The sequence below is a fragment of the Abramis brama genome, assembly GCF_963993115.1.
Source record: "Abramis brama genome assembly, chromosome: 1".
NCBI classification, from domain to species: Eukaryota; Metazoa; Chordata; class Actinopteri; order Cypriniformes; family Leuciscidae; genus Abramis; species Abramis brama.
In genome coordinates, this window is record NC_139963.1 from 78,671,658 (window position 1) to 78,694,762 (window position 23,105).

The 23,105-nt window shown below is 38.9% G+C and overlaps 2 protein-coding genes across 6 annotated transcripts in view; both read right to left on the reverse strand.

The window, feature by feature from the left end:
- Positions 1 to 3,956, reverse strand: part of LOC311088217 (uncharacterized protein) — a 38,100-nt gene extending 34,144 nt beyond the window's left edge. For both annotated transcript variants that reach the window (XM_084122050.1, XM_084122051.1), the window contains exon 1: positions 3,887 to 3,956. The gene's annotated coding sequence lies outside the window, so the exon portion shown is untranslated. The remainder of the gene's footprint in view (positions 1 to 3,886) is intronic.
- A 14,355-nt stretch (positions 3,957 to 18,311) lies between these two features.
- The window catches only part of LOC311088294 (uncharacterized protein), a 30,010-nt gene continuing 25,216 nt past the window's right edge, over positions 18,312 to 23,105 (reverse strand). For 2 of the 4 annotated variants that reach the window (XR_014607478.1, XR_014607479.1), the window contains 2 exons: positions 18,988 to 19,823; positions 18,312 to 18,773 (listed from right to left, as the gene is read on the reverse strand). The gene's annotated coding sequence lies outside the window, so the exon portion shown is untranslated. Of the gene's footprint in view, positions 19,824 to 23,105 lie in introns of all 4 variants that reach the window. The other 2 variants (XM_084122194.1, XM_084122193.1) reach the window with 1 other exon arrangement.

Consider the following 23,105-nt stretch of genomic DNA (forward strand, 5'->3'; position numbering starts at 1 on the left):
TGCATTTCGACGATGATTGTTTTATAAACAAAGGCCAGATCGACGGATTTGCAGATCGTCTAAAGCTTAAGGATCGAGCAGTCACAATGATAAAGGTTCGCGGCCGTGCGTTGGAACCGGGCGGTGAGTAAAACTGCTTCAAATGTCTCTGTGTGTTGTTAGCAATCGGCGCGTCAGCACAGCTTTAGCTTCGCCCACACAGCACGCCTCCAGCCGCTCGTTTTTTTCCGGAAAGACTCGGTACAGCCTATCTTTCTTTTATAAATATAATAAAACTAAAGACTTTTTGAAGATTTGAAGGATGCAATACTACTCTATAGGTACTCAAGATTAACATGAGATTGACTGAAAATGAGTGTTTCACCCCCCCTTTAAGAGCCGCTCAAGCACTGTGGAGCTAAACCATTTAGTGCTTTGTAAGTAATCAGCAATATTTTAAAATTTATATGATGTTTATTAGGGAGCCAATGCAGTGTTGACAGAACTGGGCTAATATGGTCATGTATGGGCTAATTTTGTAGTCGATCTAAGGCCCTGTTTACACAAGAACGCTCGCGGGTGAAAACGTAAAAATATTTTATCAGATGTGCCTTTCGCTTAGACGGCGACGGCGATTTTGGGGCTTAAAAACGCAAAAAAGTGAAACCACCCTCCAGAGTGGAAATCTTAAAAACGCTCCACCGTCGCGTTCCCGTCTAAAGGGTAAAAACGCAAAAGTCTGCTAGGTTAGTCTAGAAGGAAGGTTGTACGCAGCCGCGCGGACTTGGTGTTGTTGTGTGGCAGTGCTTCACATTGCCACCTAGCCGCCTGGAGTGCATACTACATCGAATTTCACACACTTTTGCGTCACCATATGCACACAGATTTCCCCCCCATAACGCTCGTCTAAACGCAGAATAAAAAGTGATAACGCAACTTTTGCGTTTTCTCTTCAGATCGTTTGCGTGTAAACATAGCCTAAGAGTATTTGATGATCTATAGTGTCGAACGCAGCACAAAGATCAAGTAAAACTAGTATTGAGATACAGCCTTGGTCAGAAGCTAGAAGTGTTTTTTAATTTTAACGAGTGCAGTTTCGTTGCTATGATGTGGCCTAAATCCAGACTGAAACTTTTTCTACATATTATTTTGCACAAAAAAAGCACAATTGAGCAGACACGACTTTTTCTAGTATTTTAGACGTCTGTAATTTGCTAATTCATTTGGATCTAATTGTGATTTCTTGATGAGAGGCTTAATAACGGCCAGCTTGAACATGACCTAGAGATAAAGACGAGTTGATAATATTGAGAAGAGGCTCTTCCACTACAGGGAAAAACTGTATTAGTGCTTTAGTGGGCGTTGGATCTGATAAAAATGTTGTTGGTTTAGATGCAGAGATTAGTTTATTTAGCTCTTCCTGTCCTATAGTTTAAAGGGATAGTTCACCCAAAAATTCTGTCATCATTTACTCACCCTCAAGTTGTTTCAAACCTGTAAAAATGTATTTTTTCTGCTGAGCACAAAAGAAGATATTTTGAAAAATGTCTGTAACCAAACAGTTGATGGACCCCATTGACTTCCATAGTAGGAAAAAAAATACTATGTAAGTCAATGTGGTCCATCAACTGTTTGGAAAAAAGAAATTCTTACAGGTTTGAAACAACTTGAGGGTGAGTAAAGGATGACAGAATTTTAATTTTTGGGTGAACTATCCCTTTAAAGCGCTGTAATTGTTCTTTAGGGCTGGTATTAACTATAGGGGTGTAACGGTATGAGATTTTCATGGTATGATAATCGTCTCAGAAGATATACACGATTTCTGTATTAAATGGTCAAACTGTTTTTTTTTGTGTGTGTGTGTGTTTGTATTTTTCTTTTGTAAAGCATATTATATTTTGTTCTATTTCATTCACCAAAAACATCCAATCAATTAAATTTAATAATTGAATTACAGATTAGTTCAACTACTTATATTTATTAATAATTTATAAAAAATTCAGAAATTCTGGCTTCAGTACTGATTTAACACAAATATACTATACAAAATGGTGGCAATGAAATTAATACATACTTTAAATAAAGTTTTAAAATGTAATCAACTGAAAATAACTTTTAACCTTTTATATTTTGGCAAAGTGCTGCACAACAGAGATTTACTCAAATTATGGGGTAAAATTAATATATTTCTTAATGTTTAAATAAATTGCAATACCCTACTATTATGATTTTTATAATTATTTTGAGAAGTAGGCCTACATATTATTGTACAATCGTAATTACTGTCAAGTTAAAAAGCGGGGTTTTATTTTGATGGGTTGAAGTGAAGAGCTTTGAGTATCATGGTGTATTTGACAGTAGTTTTTCTCAAATAAAATGATGAAATTATAAATGATAACTGAGAAAAACTGGAAATCTTCCAGAAAAACCTCCTACTTTTGAGTGGCTTTTGGATTTAGGGCCGGTGGCAGCCCTTAAAAACTCTCCTATAGTCTGCACGGGAGGATTGATTTATTCTGATAAATGGGGAACATTTTTGCATTTGGTAGTGGCATGTGGTGAGACGAAAATAAAATAATAGTCATGGTAAATATGATTTAGCATACAGTGGGAAGGAACTTATGGTGCTGGCAACACCCCTGTCCAACCTTTTCTTCTTCTTCTTTGTTTTTTTTTTGTTTGTTTTTTTACTTCATATTATTGTATTTATTTATGTATTCACTTATTATTTATATTGTTATATATTGTTACAATTTATTGATTGACTGTTTTGTTTTATGTACACGTTCTTGATTTAGTGGTTTGGTTATATGTCAAGTACATGATTGTTTATATAATTTCTTGTTTTGTTTGAAAATAAGAAAATCAATCAAGTACAAATCATAAGAAAAACAAGCTAACATTGTGTCAGACCCAATATTTGGTGATATCCAAGACTCAAGCCCAAGTGGAGGAAAGCCCAAATGCTATGGAGTGAAATGTTCCTAAATACGATCCCTAGCATTAATGTTTCTGTTAAAATCATTTCAGTATGGCTAATGTACCCCTACATCCTTTCAAACCGTTCATCAGAACACACACAGATACAGTCATACGATGTACAGCAAGTGTAAATGTAAATGTATACTGAAATGAATCCCGTTAAAGGTAACGCTATTATCATCAATGTTGAAAACAGTTGTGTACAATTTCTTTCAGGATTCTTTGATGAATAGAAAGTTCAAAAGAACAGTGTTTATTTGAAATCTTGAATCCGGGACGGGCCATTATTTAAAATTGTAATTTCTCTGAAATAAAAAATATTTGGAGACTTTTGGGATATTGTAAGTACACAACTGCAGGAAATATAGTGATTTTGGGGATTTTTTCTTATATATTGTACCTTTAAATGAGAACACACAAAAACAAAACACACACACATATACACAAATATATACATATATATCACTATTGTTATTCAAATTGTTCTTACACAACAACATTATGGAAGAAGCTGGATGGTCATTTTACAAATCCAACACATTATGCAAATTATATGTTTATTGCATTATATGCTTTTCTATAATGTCTCATTATTTGTGGGGGTGCTGCTGCTGTATTTATTTGCTTTATATGTCCAGATGTGTTTCTAATATTCTGACCACCTCATGTATGTAAACAGGGCTGACAGAAAAACTATGAAGGGCAACATCACATTATTTAACTATGACCTCAGGGTTTAATTTACACATTTCTGACTGGTAGCGAACATTAGAGAAGTGTTGGTCACTAAGCTAGCTGCTGTTAACTATTCTCTTCCAATAAACACTAACTAAAGCTGGCTACATAAATACAACTACTGCCTAGATTCACGAGAGGACGGCTGAAGTGTTTAAAAGTGCAAAACACAGTAATTTCATCAACTTACCAGCGCGCGAGCTTCGGAAACACCGAGAGTGAATGGGCTCAGTGCTGGTGTTTGCTCTGCGACACGCGTCACTTCCGCATTCCAAAGTTCCCGCGGCATTACGTACATGACCGACCGACCAATGGTGGCGTGCGAGAAGGCGGGACCTAAAGCAACGCACAAACGCACACAATGAATGAACGGCGACTATATAAAGCAAAAGCTGAATCCCGGGCTTTTTGGGCGATCATTTTTTAAGGTCCAAAAAGAGGACATGTCCGGGAAAAGGGGACGTATGGTGGTAGGGATGGGGAAATGAAGCCTCGTGAATCACTGAGGCTTTCCCCTGACTGTTCCGGGAAAGTCTCAAAGCTTCGAGAGTGTGGAGAACAGCGCCACCTGGTGCTTATTTAAAATAAAGCAGCCAGAAGCCTGTGTTAGGGCAGATGAAGCAACCACAGCACACTCTCAATGTTATGTGAACAAATAAAAGCCTTACATGTTTGTGCTTGATTTGTCCATTCAATAAATTATTTTACCCATTAGGCTAAAGTGTGACAGTAAAATATGAAAATGAGCTTATATGATTCAATAAGATCTAACGTAGGCCTACTCACTCTCTCACTCTACACACACACACACACACACAGAGTGCGTGTTTGAGCTTTGTTTGTGCTGGTCTACAGCACTGTCCGACAGAAGACAAAGGTTTCCACCCCAGAAGTGTGAGGAGAAAAATGAATGTACATGTACATTGACTGAATATAAGACACAATGGTCAACAATTATAAAATAAAATAATAAAAAATAAATTAATAATAAATAAATATATTTTTCTTTTTTTCTCTTCTTTTTTTAGAAATACAATTATAAAATAAAATAATAAAAAATAAATTAATAATAAATAAATAAATAAATAATATTTTATTTTTTCTTCTTTTTTAGAAATGCATACATACATTGGAAGCTATAAGCTCAAAATATTCCCAGATAGGGGAAGTCTTTTTTTTTTTGGCTGTTTGTTTTCTGGCCATTGCTCTAAAATACACACCCTTCACCAAACACTAACACCCTATCCCTTCTCCCCTAGGCCCACCTTAACCCCAAACACCAACACCCTATCTGACACCCAAAGTGAAACGCGCATGTGATTGGACAGAAAGTGAGGCTTCTGAACTGGTTGCAGTTCCACTCTGGCTCCACATGAGGGCGCTCACAGGATGAGTGCAGTTCCACTCTGGCTCCACATGAGGGCGCTCACAGGACGAGTGCAGTTCCGCTCTGGCTCCACATGAGGGCGCTCACAGGACGAGTGCAGTTCCGCTCTGGCTCCTCATGAGGGCGCTCACAGGACGAGTGCAGTTCCGCTCTGGCTACACATGAGGGCGCTCACAGGACGAGTGCAGTTCCGCTCTGGCTCCACATGAGGGCGCTCACAGGACGAGTGCAGTTCCGCTCTGGCTCCACATGAGGGCGCTCACAGGACGCTCACAGGACGAGTGCAGTTCCGCTCTGGCTCCACATGAGGGCGCTCACAGGACGAGTGCAGTTCCGCTCTGGCTCCACATGAGGGCGCTCACAGGACGAGTGCAGTTCCGCTCTGGCTCCACATGAGGGCGCTCACAGGACGAGTGCAGTTCCGCTCTGGCTCCTCATGAGGGCGCTCACAGGACGAGTGCAGTTCCGCTCTGGCTCCACATGAGGGCGCTCACAGGACGAGTGCAGTTCCGCTCTGGCTCCACATGAGGGCGCTCACAGGACGAGTGCAGTTCCGCTCTGGCTCCACATGAGGGCGCTCACAGGACGAGTGCAGTTCCACTCTGGCTCCACATGAGGGCGCTCACAGGACGAGTGCAGTTCCACTCTGGCTCCACATGAGGGCGCTCACAGGACGAGTGCAGAATGAATGGAGGTCTATGGCGCTATACCTCTCAAAATCCACTTTTCTCAGGATATAATTTTTGTTCTAGTAATTTGAATGTTGTATTCGAAAGGAGATGCACAGAAATTACACACTGCTGGGTGTTAGTCACTTATTTGCTTTAAAAAGTCTTTTAAAGTGTCAATGACGTCATACACATTGTACGACCAGAGATACTGCTTTACGGCAATCCTTCAGTCACTTTGCACTTTCTTTTCTCTCGAGGCATCGACAACACAGCTGACACAGGTGAATACACGTGCTAGAAGCGTTCTTGTTTTGTTCAGTCACACTGAAGCAGAAAAGGCTGAGGAGCACAAAGAAACACTTCGCCTATGAAGCTCATGATGAACCATTCATGGATGCGTTGAAGATGCTAGAAGTGACATTCTTTTACACGGTTGTAGACGCTGTCAGTTTGTTAGTTTCAGTGAAGTGAGAGACAAGTTCAGCGTGCTCCTCAACTTCAAGAGTCTGACACTAGGTGAATTGGGAGCACAATGTGAGACACTTAGTAAAACTCTATCGACAAACAAAGATGCAGACATCAGTGGAAGGGAACTTGCTCTTGAGTTGACAAACTTCCCACAGCTGCCGTCAAGTAAAATGACCCTGCATAGCCTCCTGTCATTTATTCACGCTCAGCATTTGACAGAAATTTACCCCAATCTCTGGACAGCTCTCCGAATTGCATTGACCTTACCTGTTACTGTAGCCAGTGCAGAAAGAAGCTCTTCAAAGCGCGAACTAATCCACACACACCTGTAATAATGGCCTAGTGGTTTTTGGATATTTTACTGCAAAATTCTTACATAGTGCACCTTTAATCTTGTGTTCTGTCTCAGTCACCAGCTGGTGTGCCCAGGTCGGCCACTAGAGGGCACTCCTCCTCTGACCTTTGCCACTCAGCCATGAACTTCAGTCCCCATAATCCTTGCCTGGACTCATCATGAATTATTGCTTTCACCTGTTTGTCATTACTGTTTGTCTCAGCCTATTTATACCATGTGTATAAATAGGCTATATAATACACAAGGATTAGAACATTGAACAGTGGCCGAATATTTTCCCATGGATGTTCTACCCTATAAGCCACCCGAGCCGTTTGACTTCGACTGTCCTAATGTGAGCGCCGCGTGGAAGAAGTGGCAGCAATGTTTCGCCCTGTTCCTCACAGCATCGGGAAACAGTGACGCATCTCCAGCGAAAAAGGTTGCTATTTTGCTCACGATACTGGGAGAGAGAGGATATGATATGTATAGTAACTTTAGAATTTTAGGCCAGAATGCCTAGCTATCGTAGCAGAGGTCGTGGTCGTGGAGCATCAACTGTACACACAGTGGAGTCAGATTTCGAACATTTCTTTATTGACTCAATGACACATGATCCCAGTGATCCCTGCTGGTATGAAGAGGTAATTGTTAATGAGGACAAGATTAAAATGAAGCTAGATACAGGAGCAGATACAAACTGTATGCCACTTCAGACAGCTAACAGGATACACCAGCATCCCTGTTTACAAGTCTTCAGCTAGACTGTCAGGATATGGAAAGCACAGCATAGCACACATAGGAAAAGTTCATCTAAAATGGGTGCTCAAGCAAGCTATGACTTTTTCCTCACTACTGAAAATGGACCAACCATCTTAGGTCGTCAAGCATGCTCTGGTCTTCGACTCGTTCAAAGAGTGGACAACATTGAAAAATCACTAACTCAAGAAGATCTGATTGCACAGTACCCTGATGTGTTTAGTGGTCTTGGAAGATTCACAGAACCATATGACATTAAGTTGAAGCCCAATGTGTCACCTGTAATTCACCCGCCGCGCAGAGTGCCTTTGAGTCCTCTCGTATAGGGCTGTCATTTTTGTGAAAAAATCCTGTTCGATTTTTGAGACATAAGTGTTCATTGAATCGTTAGTAAATTGCCTATATTTGGCGTTGATCCGTTTTCAACACCAAATATAGGCAAATCCACGGACAACTAAACAGGCATTAGGACGAACGTAAAGAGAGGGCGCTTGAGACGCGCACAAGTCTGCCATAACATCAATGAAAAACATTACTGAAGGCTACATATTATGCACTATATTATGCAGAAATAGGCTGTGTGTGTGTGTCAGAACCTGCAGTTGCTGTGTGACGCGCGTTCGCTGCGAGCGTATAGTGACGAGCTGGACGCGCTCCGAGAGAAGGCCGTTAAAATCGATTCCCTATTTTTGTTTTCAAAACTTGTGTTGGTTGGTCCGATCGATTGTGCAATAAGTGACAGGCTGTTTTTTTTATTTCGGCCCCGAAACCGATAATGCCATTTTCGGCCGAACATTTTCGCCGCCGAAATTTCGGTGCACCCCTACACTACGTAGTCTACTCATGAAAGATACAGCATGGACGTGGGAACCGCAGCATGCAGTAGCTCTCAAGATGCTCAAGACACTTATCAGCAGCAAGCCAGTGCTCAAGTTCTTTGACATAACCAAAGACACTGTAATACAGTGTGACGTGTCATCAACCGGTCTTGGAGCCTGTTTGCTGCAGGATAGTCATCCCATTGCATATGCAGTCATGCTTTTCGCCAGTTTGCTGCAGAGTGGAACTTTAACCCCCTGAGGTCGGCAATCGACACCTTTCAGCCACAAATATTCATTTTCCCAGTCTTTCTTGTACCCACACCTTCTCTTTTTAATTGATGATGGCGGTGCCTCTCAAACGCAGTCTCTTTCTCGAATTTTTCGAATAGGAAAGCGCACATCTAAAAGTTCCTTCCCAGTGTGTCTGGTATGCGCGTGCATGCGCTGTCATGACGACAACGAAAAAGTTGACAACAACCTAGTCAGCAGTTCAACTGAGGGGTGGGTGTGGCAACAATAGCGTGCTGAAATGTCAAGTAATGTTCGTTTGTCTGCTTGGGGCTCGAGTATATAGAGTGACCAACTTTTTTTTGAGCAAGCATAGATTATGCGTGACACGGTCTCAATTTGCGGGACGCATGAATTGGGCTTCAAACGCTGTGCGCGCACACGCTACGCGGGAAGGGTGGTCACCCTAATATATATATATATATATATATATATATATATATATATATATATATATATATATATAAATACTATTTTTGTCAAAAATAAAGTCATCAACTAAGATGTTAGCTGTTCCAATGTTGGCTATATTCAAACTAATGAATACATATGATAAAATGTAGGCCTATAATCATTTTTTTACAAAGAAAGAGTACACTTGAAATATTGTTGAAATTGTAATTATTGTTGTAATTCAGGCCGCATCATAGCACTGAAACTGCACTCGTTAAAATCACAAATGATTTACTTTTAGCTTCTGACCAAGGCTGTATCTCAATACTAGTTTTACTTGATCTAAGTGCTGCGTTCGATACGATAGATCACACAATACTCTTAGATCGACTACAAAATTAAACTGGTGTTCAAGGACAAGCATTAAGCTGGTTCAAATCATACCTATCTGACCGCTACCATTTTGTCTCTTTAAATGGAGAAAAATCGATCATAACTCCAGTAAACTATGGAGTGCCGCAGGGATCTGTGTTAGGCCCTCTATTATTCTCAATATATATGATGCCACTTTGAAATATTATAAGGAAACATGGAATTAGTTTCCATTGTTATGCTGATGACACTCAAATATATATTTCATCATGGCCAGATGAAAACGCTAAATTATCCAAATTGGATGACGCGTAATTTTCTTTTATTAAATCCAGACAAGACAGAGGGACTAATCATCGGTTTAAAAAACCGCCCACAGAACCTCTCACAATACAACTTTAACATCGTAGGATGTCCTGTTACTTTATCCTCTACAGTAAAAGACCTGGGTGTTATACTCGATTGCAACCTGTCTTTTGAAAATCATATTTCATATGTTACAAGAACAGCCTTTTTCCACCTTAGAAACATTGCTAAGCTACGTAATATGCTATCAGTTTCTGATGCAGAAAAGTTAGTTCATGCATTCATGACCTCGAGACTAGATTACTGTAATGCTTTATTAGCTGGTTGTCCTGCATCCTCAATAAACAAGCTACAGTTAGTCCAAAATGCAGCAGCTAGAGTTCTTACTAGATCAAGAAAATATGATCATATAACACCGATTTTATCATCACTACATTGGTTACCTATAAAGTGCCGTATTAATTACAAGGTATTGCTACTGACTTATGAAGCCCTAAACGGCTTAGCTCCAGTCTATTTAGCGGATCTTCTATCGCCCTATAATCCATCGCGCTCTTTAAGATCACTAAATTCGAGGCTTTTGGTCATACCTAGGATATCCAGATCCACCAAAGGAGGGAGAGCATTTTAAATATTGGATTGTAATATATTAAGTTGCTGTAAAGCCTTAAATCTAGCCTTTGGTTGATTGACTTACAGTGCATATTAATATTCTGTTTGCTTAGGATTCTGATGTTATCTATGTGTATTTTTTCTGATAAAATTATATTGTGTCTGTTTTTGATTTGCCTTGACTGATTTTTTTCATAATTGTCTTTTAATTCTGTTTTTGTCAAAATGTTGCAAAAAAAAGTGTGTGTTGAGTGTGTGACCTACGCTCATTTGCTGTGTGCCAACAACGGTTAGTTGTCTTGCCAGTTTATCCTTGTAAGGGACCTGGAACATATTATATAATTTTAGTGTTGACTCTTTACCTGTGGATAACTAAAAGATATTTTGAAAGCAGGCATTTACTTCATTTTCTGTTGGTAATTAAAATGTATTGTATAACTTCTTATTAGCTCTGTTCACTTGATTATGATTATCTGGGAAATGTAGGGAGTGTTTTTTATTTTGTACATATATATTTTTCCTCCAGTTTCTGGTTAGAGAGGAAGCTCAGGGAAGTTTGTGTTGTTGCTTCTTTTCTGTTATTATTTTAGGCCTTACTCTCTCCTGAAGATTTATTCCCATCTTAAGCCTTTTTGATATATGAAGGAAATAAATACTTTTACTTTTCCTTAAAGTTGTGTTATGTTTTCACTCTGTGTTCTGCACATATTTTTACATCTCTATGTTATCATACTTTCTTTTCCTTTGTTACCTCTCCGACGACCCCTAGACTGGGAGGGGAACGCGTCACGGATCGCTCTGAGACTAGTAGACTTAGTAAGATCCAAGCGCAGCTTCACTTGGAAAATCCTGAATCGTAGTCATATGCCAGACAAAGGATCAAAACACTTGCAAACAATCCACAATAAAAACACAAGAGACAAGTGAGAACGCTCAGATGTGCAGTGTGACAACTACAAAACCTCGATGAGAAATGACAGAGAACATGGTATAAACAGGTGAATTCTGTTGCATCGGTAGGTGGTTCCATTTTCTGTCATGACAGACCTTTATTTTGGTGGCGCTGAGAACGCCAGAGCAAACAATGCTCGCATTCTCTGTGTTTATTAGTTAGCAATCTGTCTAACAGTACTGTTTAATATCTTATTAGATAGAACTGTTATAGAAAGTAGACAGTATATGAAAAAAGGTTATTAGCCTATGCCGTGTGGTTGATGTCCAGTGTTGTTAGCTGGGCAGATAAACATAATCATCTCCTCAAAGTTGCGTTGGATTTTCTCTTCAGCATAAAGGTGTAGAAACCCATCTATCACTGTTTTCCATGTTTGTATAGTTTATGGAGTAAATATATAGGCTATAATCTGTGTTTACATTCTAGCTGTTTTAAAAATGGCGGGTGCTGATGTTCCGCGTGCGTTCGGTCAATCAGCGTACACTAACGTCACGGATAGTTCCTATAGTGCTGGTTTAGACCCTACTCTGAAGTAGGACCCAAATTAGTTCCTACAAATGGAGTTCCTAGAACTAAAATCGTTCCTAGTTCCTGCGGTGCGAACACGCCGACATCCGGGTACTTTAGCCAATAGTTCTAGGAACTGTGAAAAGGTTCCTCGGGTTGGAAAGCGGCTATAGACCTAGAGACGGCGACCCATAAGCAATTGTGCTGGAGTGACTTGGAGCTAATAGGACTGTCTCGGAGTTCAAGCAGGCAATTGCAGATGTCCTTGCCATCCTCTGCTGCTTTTCTCATTAGCTGTTTTATTGTTTGCACAAACCTCTCACTCTGTCCATTAGACTGAGGATATGTAGGACTAGACGTCACCAGGTTAACCCTCTGGGGTCTAAGGTGTTTTTGGGGCCCTTGGGATGTTTTGACATGCCCTGACATTTGTGCTTTTTTCAGTTATGTATAAACATGATAATGGCAAAGGTGTAAATTCACTCTATATAGCACAAACAGGGCTACCATAATATGTGAGCAACATGCAGCTGAATGCTAATTGATTATGAACTGAAAAAAAAACATCAAGTCACTTGCAATAATAATAAATAATTAAAGCTGCAAGCAGCACTTATCAGGGTTCAAGCATTTTAAGGCCTTTAAGCAGATAAGGCAATTTACTAATGAAATATGTGGTTTTTAAAGCTTTTTAACAGTTATAGCGCCACCTATGGTCTGATCTCCATAAAATGTTGCATGCTTGTTCAGAATGTTGTCACATATATGCTCACCAATTTTCATGAAGTTCTGAGTTTTCGTTAAGGACTTGTAGGCTTTTTAATTTTTTTGCCACACCCATTTTCAAAATGACCCTGTTATAGCTACCCAAAGGGTAAATTAACAATTACAATAGGGTTTCAGCACTGAAGTGCTTGAACCTCTAATAATAATAATAATAATAATAATAATAATAATAATAATAAACTCAATGGATGGATACTAGGGCTGGGCAAAAAAATATAGATTTCCCATCTATTCTCTATTCTCTTAATCTATTCTCATTTTTTCGAACCGATATTGATTCTTAAATCCCAATAATCAATTAGTCATCCTGTTTTAACAGTTGATGAATGAATGGAACATTGTTGAGCACATCCCATCCAATAAATCGCAATAATCTTTGTGCTTTGTTACTATTGATATAAAACAAAGTCTCTGATTTCAAATTCCATTTTCTTACGAAATTCAAAAACAAATAGCGTTTTGGCGCGGTGGCGTGAGATCGCTCTGGCTCAGCTCAAGAGAAGCACATGATCTTCTCTTCCGCCTTAATAACACCAGTTACAGCGCCAAATAAACATGAATGAGCATCTGAAAGTGTGTTAAATGATAGAGTACAACTTATCGAAATCCGTATCATGTCACATGGAATCGCTCAATCAGTGTTTCAACTGTGGAAAGACGTCAGTAAAACAGCTTGTAAACAATGTCATGTAACATAACATTTACCTCTGAAAAACCATATCCAGTGACCATTAACTCGTTGGTCAGCTAGTAAAATTAACTCTAGAGAGGAGCATTTTGCTAAAATTATGCACCATATTACATATTCATAATAATTTTTTACTGTTCTTCAATAGGCTATTTAATGCATGTTTGAATAAAGCTGGCAAGTTTTTATGACAGCCACCATTTAAATGTTTATATTTTTTAGATCTTAGTTTTAGTTTTTTCTTAGATCTTAGTTAGATCATAGTTTACAGCATTAGTTAAGAGATTTTCTTTATAGGCTTTTTTTTCTCAAATTTTCTCCTTTGAGAAAATTTGCCATGTATTATACCCGATATCCAAAATAATCAATATTGAATCGAAATCTAATCGAATTGTGAAATGTGTGTCAATACCCAGCCCTAATGAATACCCAGTGTTATGGAAATAGTTTTTTGTATGCATATTAATGATCTTTCCCTATAATAAATCATGTACTTTCCTAATAAGGCAGAGAAAGGTTCAATTGGCTAAGAGCCTGGGCTATGGCCCCATGTTATCTATGTTATGAGATATAAAGATATAAAGAGGGAGAGAGCCTCCTCTCTGGGCACTCTCACATTCTCCTGACTGACTGTATGACTGTGAGCCTTTCTTGCAAGAAATTAACCATTATAATCATTGATTGAACATTTGTCTCTTATTCAGAATTGTTTATTGTTGTTAATTGAACGTCATTTAAAGGTGTCACGTTGAGTGTTTTTGCTTTTGATCCGTTTCTCGTTCTGTGATTGTCTGTTTTAAAGGTTTATTTGATCCTTCACCTGTTGTCTTGTTAATTACTCATTAGTTAATTTGTCCCAGCTGTGTCTCATTTCCCTGATCTGCTCTGTGTATTTAAGCCCTGTGTTGTCGTATGTGATGTTAGAGTAGATATGTTCTGGCTGCTTTAAGAACAGCGACTTGATGACATCATCAATGTTAGACCAGCCTCAGTCTGCCGCATGGAAGATAGCTGTCCTTTAGTGTGCTTTCATCATAAGCAATCTGCTACATTTCTTGTCTTTTGGGAGTTATCGTTTTTATGTAATATTTATGTTAACCCCCTGGGGTCGGCGGTATCACCGGCGATACCAGCTCACTTTTTTTCTTATCAGTACAAAAGAGACTCTAAATAGTCTATTGATTTTGATTTTACATGTAAGTGTTATACATCAATCAAAACGCTTAAATGTCTTTTATTTGTGTACACTCATAATAAAAACAAAATGTTGTTTTTCGTAAAGAAAATAAACATGATGCTCGTTCTGCCGTCTCTCTCAATGTGAAACTCATTCTGAAACGCATGTCTATACATATATATATATATATATATATATATATATATATATATACACAGGGATTAAAGTGAAAAAAATTCTTCTGACTGATTTTTTTTTTTAGGCCAAGTCATATTCCTTTACCTTTTTAAATAGTCGAGACCAATAGCGTTTTAAGGGGAGACATTTTAAACCACTTTAATATTGCCAGTAGGCGCATCAGTGAACAGCTGCAAAATCAAATGAATAAATAATAAACAGGTTTCTTCACCTAGGTTAGGGCTGCACGATTATGACAAAAATCATAATTGCTGATTATTCCCTTTGAATTGTAATTGTGATTTATTAATTATGATTATCAAAGTTTACATTGAATATATATAAACAAATTTGTGTAAACATGTTATAATTTGCCTATATATACACACATACATGTATATACACATATACACGTGTGTATATATATATATATATAGGCAAATTATAACACGTTTACACAATTTTTTTTAAAACACACAAGTACTTTTCCCCTTTACTTAACATAAATTGTAAGAATATGACTAATAGTAAAGACAAGTAGGCTACTAATAAATAAACATTATGCTAAAGCTATTAAATAGCAGTCCCAAACTAGTTTTTGTTAAAATAATGTTGGTATGAGCCACTACAGTCATTTAAAAATATATATATTAAAAAAAAATAACAAAGAAAAATAGTGGCATTTTGGGGTTAATATGGAAACGACAGTTGACCATGGTGAATACACAATACTAACAATAACTGTTAATGAAACATGGAAACTGCTCCTGGTGAATAGAATGAAAATCATACCTGCATTACTTTTATTTCGGGTAATTTACAACGTAACGGCGTTGCATGCTCGTAGTTTCTTTTGCACTTGGATCAGTGAGGCGATACAGCGCGCGCCGCCGCATTTGCGCGTGCAGTGAGCGTGCGCTACGAGAACAGGATAACGGCTGACAGGACAAAAGTCCGTTTTTCTGAGGTGAAAAACTTTATTTCAGTCACTGCCTGGTAGTTCCTATTGTGCTGGGTTTTCTGAAGTAGTCATGATTCGCCTCTCATAACATAACATGATCTAAACACGCACGCAGAGTGGAGGACCGGGGGCGCAGGGAGCAAGGATCACAGCGTAAATTTGGTCTAATTCCATATCGCATATTTTTATATCGATATATCGCCCAGCCCTACCTGCATTATAAGTGTGTCCATGGTAACTGAAATATAGTTCTACCTCAGCGCTCAGCTGTAGCCTGACATGCACTTTCCGTGAGCGGTAATTGAAAACCCGGAGTGGATCAGGAGCGAAGTGATTACAGAATGACCTATTCAGACCTATTCAAACTAAAATTAAGACATCTATTACACTATTTGAGAAATGAAAGCCTATTTACGGCCTTAAAATTGTGAAAAGTGAATTTAAGACATTAAGGACAGACTGTAACCCTGCAATTGACGGAAATCCGTCATAGACTTGCTGCAATTAACGGAAATCCGTCGTAGCGACGGAGAACTTTAATCCCCGAGTAATATAAAAGCAGAACCATCATAAAAACCCTGACAAGGCTTTACTTTTACTCTTGATACTTTAAGTACATTAGAGTATGCAAGATAATTTTGCTTAACTAAGGTTTGAAATATGACTAGTAGTTTTTCCCCAATGCGGTATTAGTGGTTATTAAAAGTGCTTCAGTGTAATAAAGTATCTCAATATGTATTCCATGAGTCAGCCCTGCAAACCTGTTGGTAGACAACTTAGTGGATAGTGAAAATATGCAGTCAAACACTCTGGAGACCATCCCAGATGATGTCCCACCAGCAGGAGGCCTTACCAGGATCTCTATTGTGGAGCCCATCTCGGTCCAGCAGCTCCAGGGTCTCCCACTCAGCTGAATAAAAGTCTACATCATTTTTTCTTATTTTATGTACTGTAAATTTAAATGTTTATGTTGATTTTGAGATGTTTAACGTATGTTGTAAATAGTTGGGGGAAAAACGTTATAGAAGAATTTGTTTCATGTAGAAATTATGACTGTCATTACAAAAATAAACAATGTCCAGAGCAATGAATTCTCTTTTATTTACACATTTAGAGTTGCATAATTTTTTTTCCTTTTAAAAAATATAAGTGAAAAAAGTTAAACAAGAATATACATATATATATATTTCTCAATCATTCTTTCAAGAAGAGAAAACAGCCTGTCCATTCTCTCTTGTGCTCTCCTCGCCTCTGCAGTCCCATGTCTTCTATAATCAAGTCCAAAAACTCGTCCTCTCTGTCTTGCCTTCTTCGTGGTGCTGGTGCTGGTGCTGGTGCCGATGCTGATGCTGCCCCTGGCTCCTCCTCTTCTTGTTCACACACTGCTGAACTCGGCCCTGGTGTGTCCTCAGGGATTGAAGCAATGAGGGTGCAATGCCTGTGTCCCAACATCTCATCCATGAGGACAAACCAGGGCCAAGTTGCAGCAGTGGGTTTCCCACTCACACCCTCTCCTGTCCCAGGACACGTGCAATCCTAAGGCAGAGCAAATTAACCATGGCTTGTTAACAACAACAGCACAATACATTTCAGCAAAGATGTGATCTCAACTTTCTTACTTTGTATTTTTAAAATCATATTCATATTCAGAAATCATATTCATGAATACTCAAATTTGGTTAAAACCTTTGTAGACATAGCTTGCATGACAGCACTACAAAAACACATAAAAGTGAAACAAAATGGTGAAGAAGGAGTTAAGGTGAAGTTTATAAGAAAGAAAAACTTGTGGCTTTTAACTCAGGTTTCACTAGCTATTTGCAGACTGATCTCATGAAATGGCGTATGTATGACACGCCAATTCGTATTTCCATTTTTGGCGTGCTATCAACACGCATAATCGCTTTTCAGCGTGTTTATCAACGCCGCTGACTTAACGTTACATTACTGTATATATAAATATATATGACCTACTACCCAAACCCCGTCCCTAAACCTACCCGTCACTGGGGTTAATACCATTTATGAGTCTTCCCCTACCATCCTAGGAAAAAAATATCGCTCCCCAGATGTAGATATACATTTTGCTTTGTTTCGCTCTGACATTTAACGGCGTAGACATACACGCGGAATCACTCTGACATTTAACGGCGTAGACATACACGCGGAAGATGGCGGTTCGTTTCGGCGTGGACATACACGCAGATAGCTCAAAATGCGTATAGATAACACGCCACTTGACTTGAAAGTGGCGTGTATGTTTACGCAAAGTAATGATGTCATGTTGCTATTTGAGTAAATGAAAACATAATACTTACATTTAAATGTGAATTTGCCGTCCACCAGCGAACTCTCGGCCGTCATTTATTTATTTATTTTTTAATAAAAATGCTGTCGTCACCGCCGCGCTATGAATTATGGGGTAGGATAGTCCGCTAAGTGTCCATTTATGTATCCTTCCTTTCACGGGGAAACGAAGGGTGCATTTGGCGTCGCTTTAGCCTTCGTCGCGCCGCGATGACGCAACCGGCCTTCGAATACGGCCTTCGGAGGATGCAGAATTGAATTGGGACAGCCTTCATAGCGCCGCGGTGACGGAATCGGCCTTCAAATGTGACCTCCGAAGTGTGCAGCCTTTGAATTGGGACATCCTTCGCTCCGCTGTGACGTTTCGTCGCTTGTATCGGCCTTCAAATACGGCCTTCGGAGGATGCAGACTTCACATTGGGACACAGCTACTGTGGTTTATTTGGTGATACAAGCATGAAAATTGGCATGAGCAGTCTCTGTGGGTCACTTGACAATAAGCCACCAACAGCTACTTGAAATTTCAAGATGGCGGCCATTTTTCAAGATGGCCACCACCTTAGTGGAGCAATTAGGCTTAAGAAATCATTTAGTTGGTGATACAAGCATGAAAATTGCCATGAGCCTAATTGCTCCACTAAGGTGGTGGCCACCATCTTGAAAATGGCCGCCATCTTGAAATGTCAAGTACCTGTGGGTGGCTTATTGTCTAGTGACCATCAGAGACTGCTCATGCCAATTTTCATGCTTGTATCACCAAATAAACCACTATATCACTTAACTGCTCCACTAAGGTGTCAGCCATCTTGAAAAATCTTGAAATTCCAAGTGGCTCGGACAATTTTCTTGACAAGTGACCCATGGAGACTGCTCATGCCAATTTTCACACTTGTATCATAAACTGAACAATTATATCACTTAGCCGCTCCACTATGAGCTTCCTCTCTAACCAGAAACTGGAGAAAATATATATGTACAAAATAAAAATAAAAAACATACTCTCCCTACATTTCCCAGATAACCATAATCAAGTGAACAGAGCTAATAAGAAGTTATATGATACATTTTAATTACCAACAGAAAATGAAGTAAATGCCTGCTTTCACAATATCTTTTAGTTATCCACAGTTAAGAAGTCAACACTAAAATTATCTAATATGTTCCAGGTCCCTCACAAGGATAAACTGGCAAGCCAACTAACCGTTGTTGGCACACAGCAAATGAGCGTAGGTCATCACACACACTCAACACACACTTTTTTTGACAAAAAGAGAATTAAGGACAATTATGACAAAAATCAGTCAAGGCAAATCAAACACAGACACAATATAATTTTATCAGAGAAAATACAAATAGAGAATATCAGAATCCTAAGCAAACAGAATATTAATATGCACTGTAAGTCAATCAACCAAAGGCTAGATTTAAGGCTTTACAGCAACTTACAGGGACTAATCAGCAGGTAGGTCAGTAGAACAGTAATGTGAAGCAGTAGAAGTTATTTGGGACTCTGATCACAGGAGATTACAGAAATTTGTTCTCTAGTTCATCTTGAAGGATTTCACACTGTTCTTGCAGTAACTCATATCCATCATGTTCTTCCTCCAGCTTATCCCTGAGAGCCCAAATCTGCTCCTTATACATTTCCTCTGCTTTAGTTCTGGCATCATATTTCTCCCGCATCCTGTATAATTACATTTCATACCATGTTGTTTTCTCTCTTTGAAGATCTGCCATCATCATCTTCATTTGTTCTCTCTCACTCTTTTGTTGCTGAACTGAGCAGCTCTTGGACTAAAGATCTTCTTTATCAGATCTACTGTGTCCATCTCCTCTCTTGTAAATCTTCCCAAACTCAACACAATGATGAACACATGAGGTCCAGATGACAACATGGAAATACATTTCAATATTTATTTTAATGCTTGATCATTTGTCAGAGTCGTGTCAAAGAGACCTGGAGTATCAACAACAGTTACTGGTCGACCATCAACTTCACCAACTCTCTTTTCACAAACTGTCGTGACTGAATCTAGTCTTAATTCACTGACAAACTCATCTCTTCCCAGAATACTGTTTCCTGTTGCACTCTTCCCATTTCCTGTCTTCTCGATCAGAGCAATCCTCAGACACTCCTGATCATCTTGTTGATCTTCAGCACCTGAAAATCACAGCGGTAGAAAGAAAACTTAGTGAAATGAAGCTCAAACTTTAATATTGTTATGTTGGATTGTAGAAGTTGCAGCTGAATGCTAATTGATTATGAACTGAAAAAAAAAAAACATCTCAAGTCACTTGCAATAATAATACTGGCTTAACCGACCGTCTGCTAGCGGTCTCACGTCACCCAGGTCAGATAAATCCCATCACATAGAGCCTCTTTCACCTACATATCATCATATAGAGACTGTGTCTGTTCCCAGAATTAGGAAATACAAAAAACTCCTAAATCCATCTAAGGGTTAAAATGTAATCGATGTCCAACAAATAAAAGACAGATATAATACAAATGAGCAAATGCTAAAGCTTGGGTTGCTGAATATTCGATCCCTTACTTCAAAAGCAATCGTTGTTAATTATATGATTGCAGACTATAACCTAGATGTGCTGTGTTTGACAGAAACCTGGCTAAAACCAAACGATTACATTACTTTAAATGAGTCCACCCCGCAAGATTACGGTTATAAACATGAACCTCGTCTGAAAGGCAAAGGGGGAGATGTTGCTGTTATTTACAGTAATATTATCAGAATTACTAAGAAGTCTAGTTTAAAATATAATTATTTTGAAGTGTTGGTGCTTAATGTAACACTATCTAGTGTAAATGATAAATCACGTTTGAGATTTGTGCTGGCTACTGTATACAGGCCACCAGGGCACCATACAGACTTTATCAAAGAATTTGCTGACTTTCTATCAGAGTTAGTATTGGCTGCAGATAAAGTACTAATTGATGGTGATTTAAATATACATGTAGATAACGAAAAAGATGCATTGGGATTGGTATTTAAAGACATTCTTAACTCTTTTGGAGTTAGACAACACGTGTCAGGACCTACTCATTGTCGTAATCATACTCTAGATCTAATATTATCCGTTGAATTATGCCGTTGAAATTCTGCAGCAGAGCAATGACATCTCAGATCATTATCTAGTCTTGTGTAAACTTCATTTAGCCAAGGCTGAAAAGCCGACTCCGTGTTACAAATATGTTAGACCTATCACTTCTGCCACTAAAGATTGCTTTATTAATAATCTTCCTGATCAGTTTCATCATCTCAGCATCCCAGATAGCTTAGCAGAACTAGATATAGCAACAGAAACTTTTAAAGGAGCTGTATGTAGTTTTCAGTGGCCTCTAGCGGTGATGTTTCAGATTGCAACCAATAAGTTTACAAGCGCGTGCTCTTATGCGTGCTCGAATTTATGAGCGAGCACAGTGGGTACCGGCCGGACTGAGACACGTCACGCAACACACGGGAGAAAGCATCCCACAACATGCATGCTGGAAACTCAGGTAAACTCCCACTGCAACGTTACAATAATAGGCTACTTTTATCAGCTTGACGTTGAACTAATGCTCCATGCTCGTACCATGATAAGTATGGAACCCTATCAACGTGCCGAATTTTGCCACTGCAAGCACTACTTCACATTTTCTTCAGGAAATGTACATTCTAGGTTTGTAGATAAGGTTTCTCCATGATTCAAATGCCCTGCCGATGTTGAGCCGTGTTTTTTATCCGAAGTTCATCCGATTCACGTCTGGCCTTACGAGCTTCAGCAGAAATTATTTTAATTTTTTTTAGCAATATGTGGAGTTTGTGTTGGAGTCTGTGTTTTGCTGGGCGCAGGTCGTTTCTTAGTGTTATCAGACATGTCATAAGTTGCATAAGTCATAAGTCCATGTCATAAGTTGCAGTGTCGTCGCTGTTGAGTGCAAAGTCAGTAGGCTAGACGAGGCGAGAGGCTCGGGAGCGCGCATGCAGGTGGCGTCACTGGCGGTAAATCCGACCCGGGACCTTCACATAAAAATAAGAATACTTGCTTTTAGAGGTAATAACAAAACCCGCAAAGTGGATAATTTTGATGTGGGATTACAACCCCTTCACACACAGGCAATAAAAAAAGGATTCGTTTTGGTAGAAAAGCTACATACAACTCTCTCTTTTCCAGCACTTTAGACACAGTTGCTCTGTTGTGCTTAAAGAAGATCAAAGAAAAAAGTCGTAAACGCCGTGGTACAACGAGCACACTCGGCCCTTAAGAGAGCAGCCAGAGAGATGGAACGCAAACTGGAAGAAAACAAAACTAGAGGTATTTCGCATTTCATGGAAGGAGAGCTCGATTGCATACAGAGAAGCCTTAAAAGCTGCTAGATCTGCTTATTTTTCAACCTTATTAGAAGAAAATAAACAAAACCCTAGGTATTTGGAAAAAAAAAAACTAATGAAAAAGAAAGCTTCAACCTCAGAAGTTTCCAAGCAACACAGCAGTAATGACTTTATAAACTTCTACACTTAATAATAATAATATCATGGACAAAATTATAACTATGCAATCGTCTACTACAGTATCGCATCAACCAGTGCATTGTAGTCTCCCTGACGAAAAATTGTATTCATTCATTGCTAAATTACAATTATACATTTATAAATTACGTCTAATTACTATTTTAAATGAGCCAGCATCACGCCATTACACGTCAGAGCCCGCCAAGGGGGCGCGGCCTTAGCCTATATTAGTCCCCGAAAAACGCCATGATTTTAGCAGGTTTAATGACCGAAGCGACAACTTGCCAGGTTACTATAGTGCGTCTGGCTATGCAATACTCGTTCCCTACTCTCAGGGAACTGAGGTTACGATAGTAACCGAGTAGTTCCCTTTCGAATGGTCAGTTCGTATTGCGTAGCTTAAACCTCTGAGGTCGGCAAACGCGCGGGCGTGTTTTGCTGGATTTTCTCCACATTGTAGCACTATAAACTTAAATTACTCCGTCATTTATGGTCATACAGAAAAAAGAAATATAAAAAAAGAATCTGTGATATTTCTACTTTTGTATGTGTCCACTTACAATCAAATCAAAACATTGTGCTTTTGTAAAATAAAGAAAATAAACAGGGTGTGCGTTCTGCCTCTCCGTCGCGGTGAACTTTTTTTTCTTGAGCACGTCTATAAACTGAAACAAAACTCAGCGAATACTTGTCACACATTTATGAGCCATATACCTTTATAAACATTTAAGTGTGTACTTTTAAATAGGGATGTCCCGATCAGGTTTTTTTGCCCTCGAGTCCGAGTCCGAGTCATTTGATTTTGAGTATCTACCGATACCGAGTCCCGATCCGATACTTCTATAATACATAAAAAAAGAATAAAGAAGAGCAAAAACAGATCCAGGATGTTCCTTATTTTTTATTTAATTCACCTTATTTTAACATTC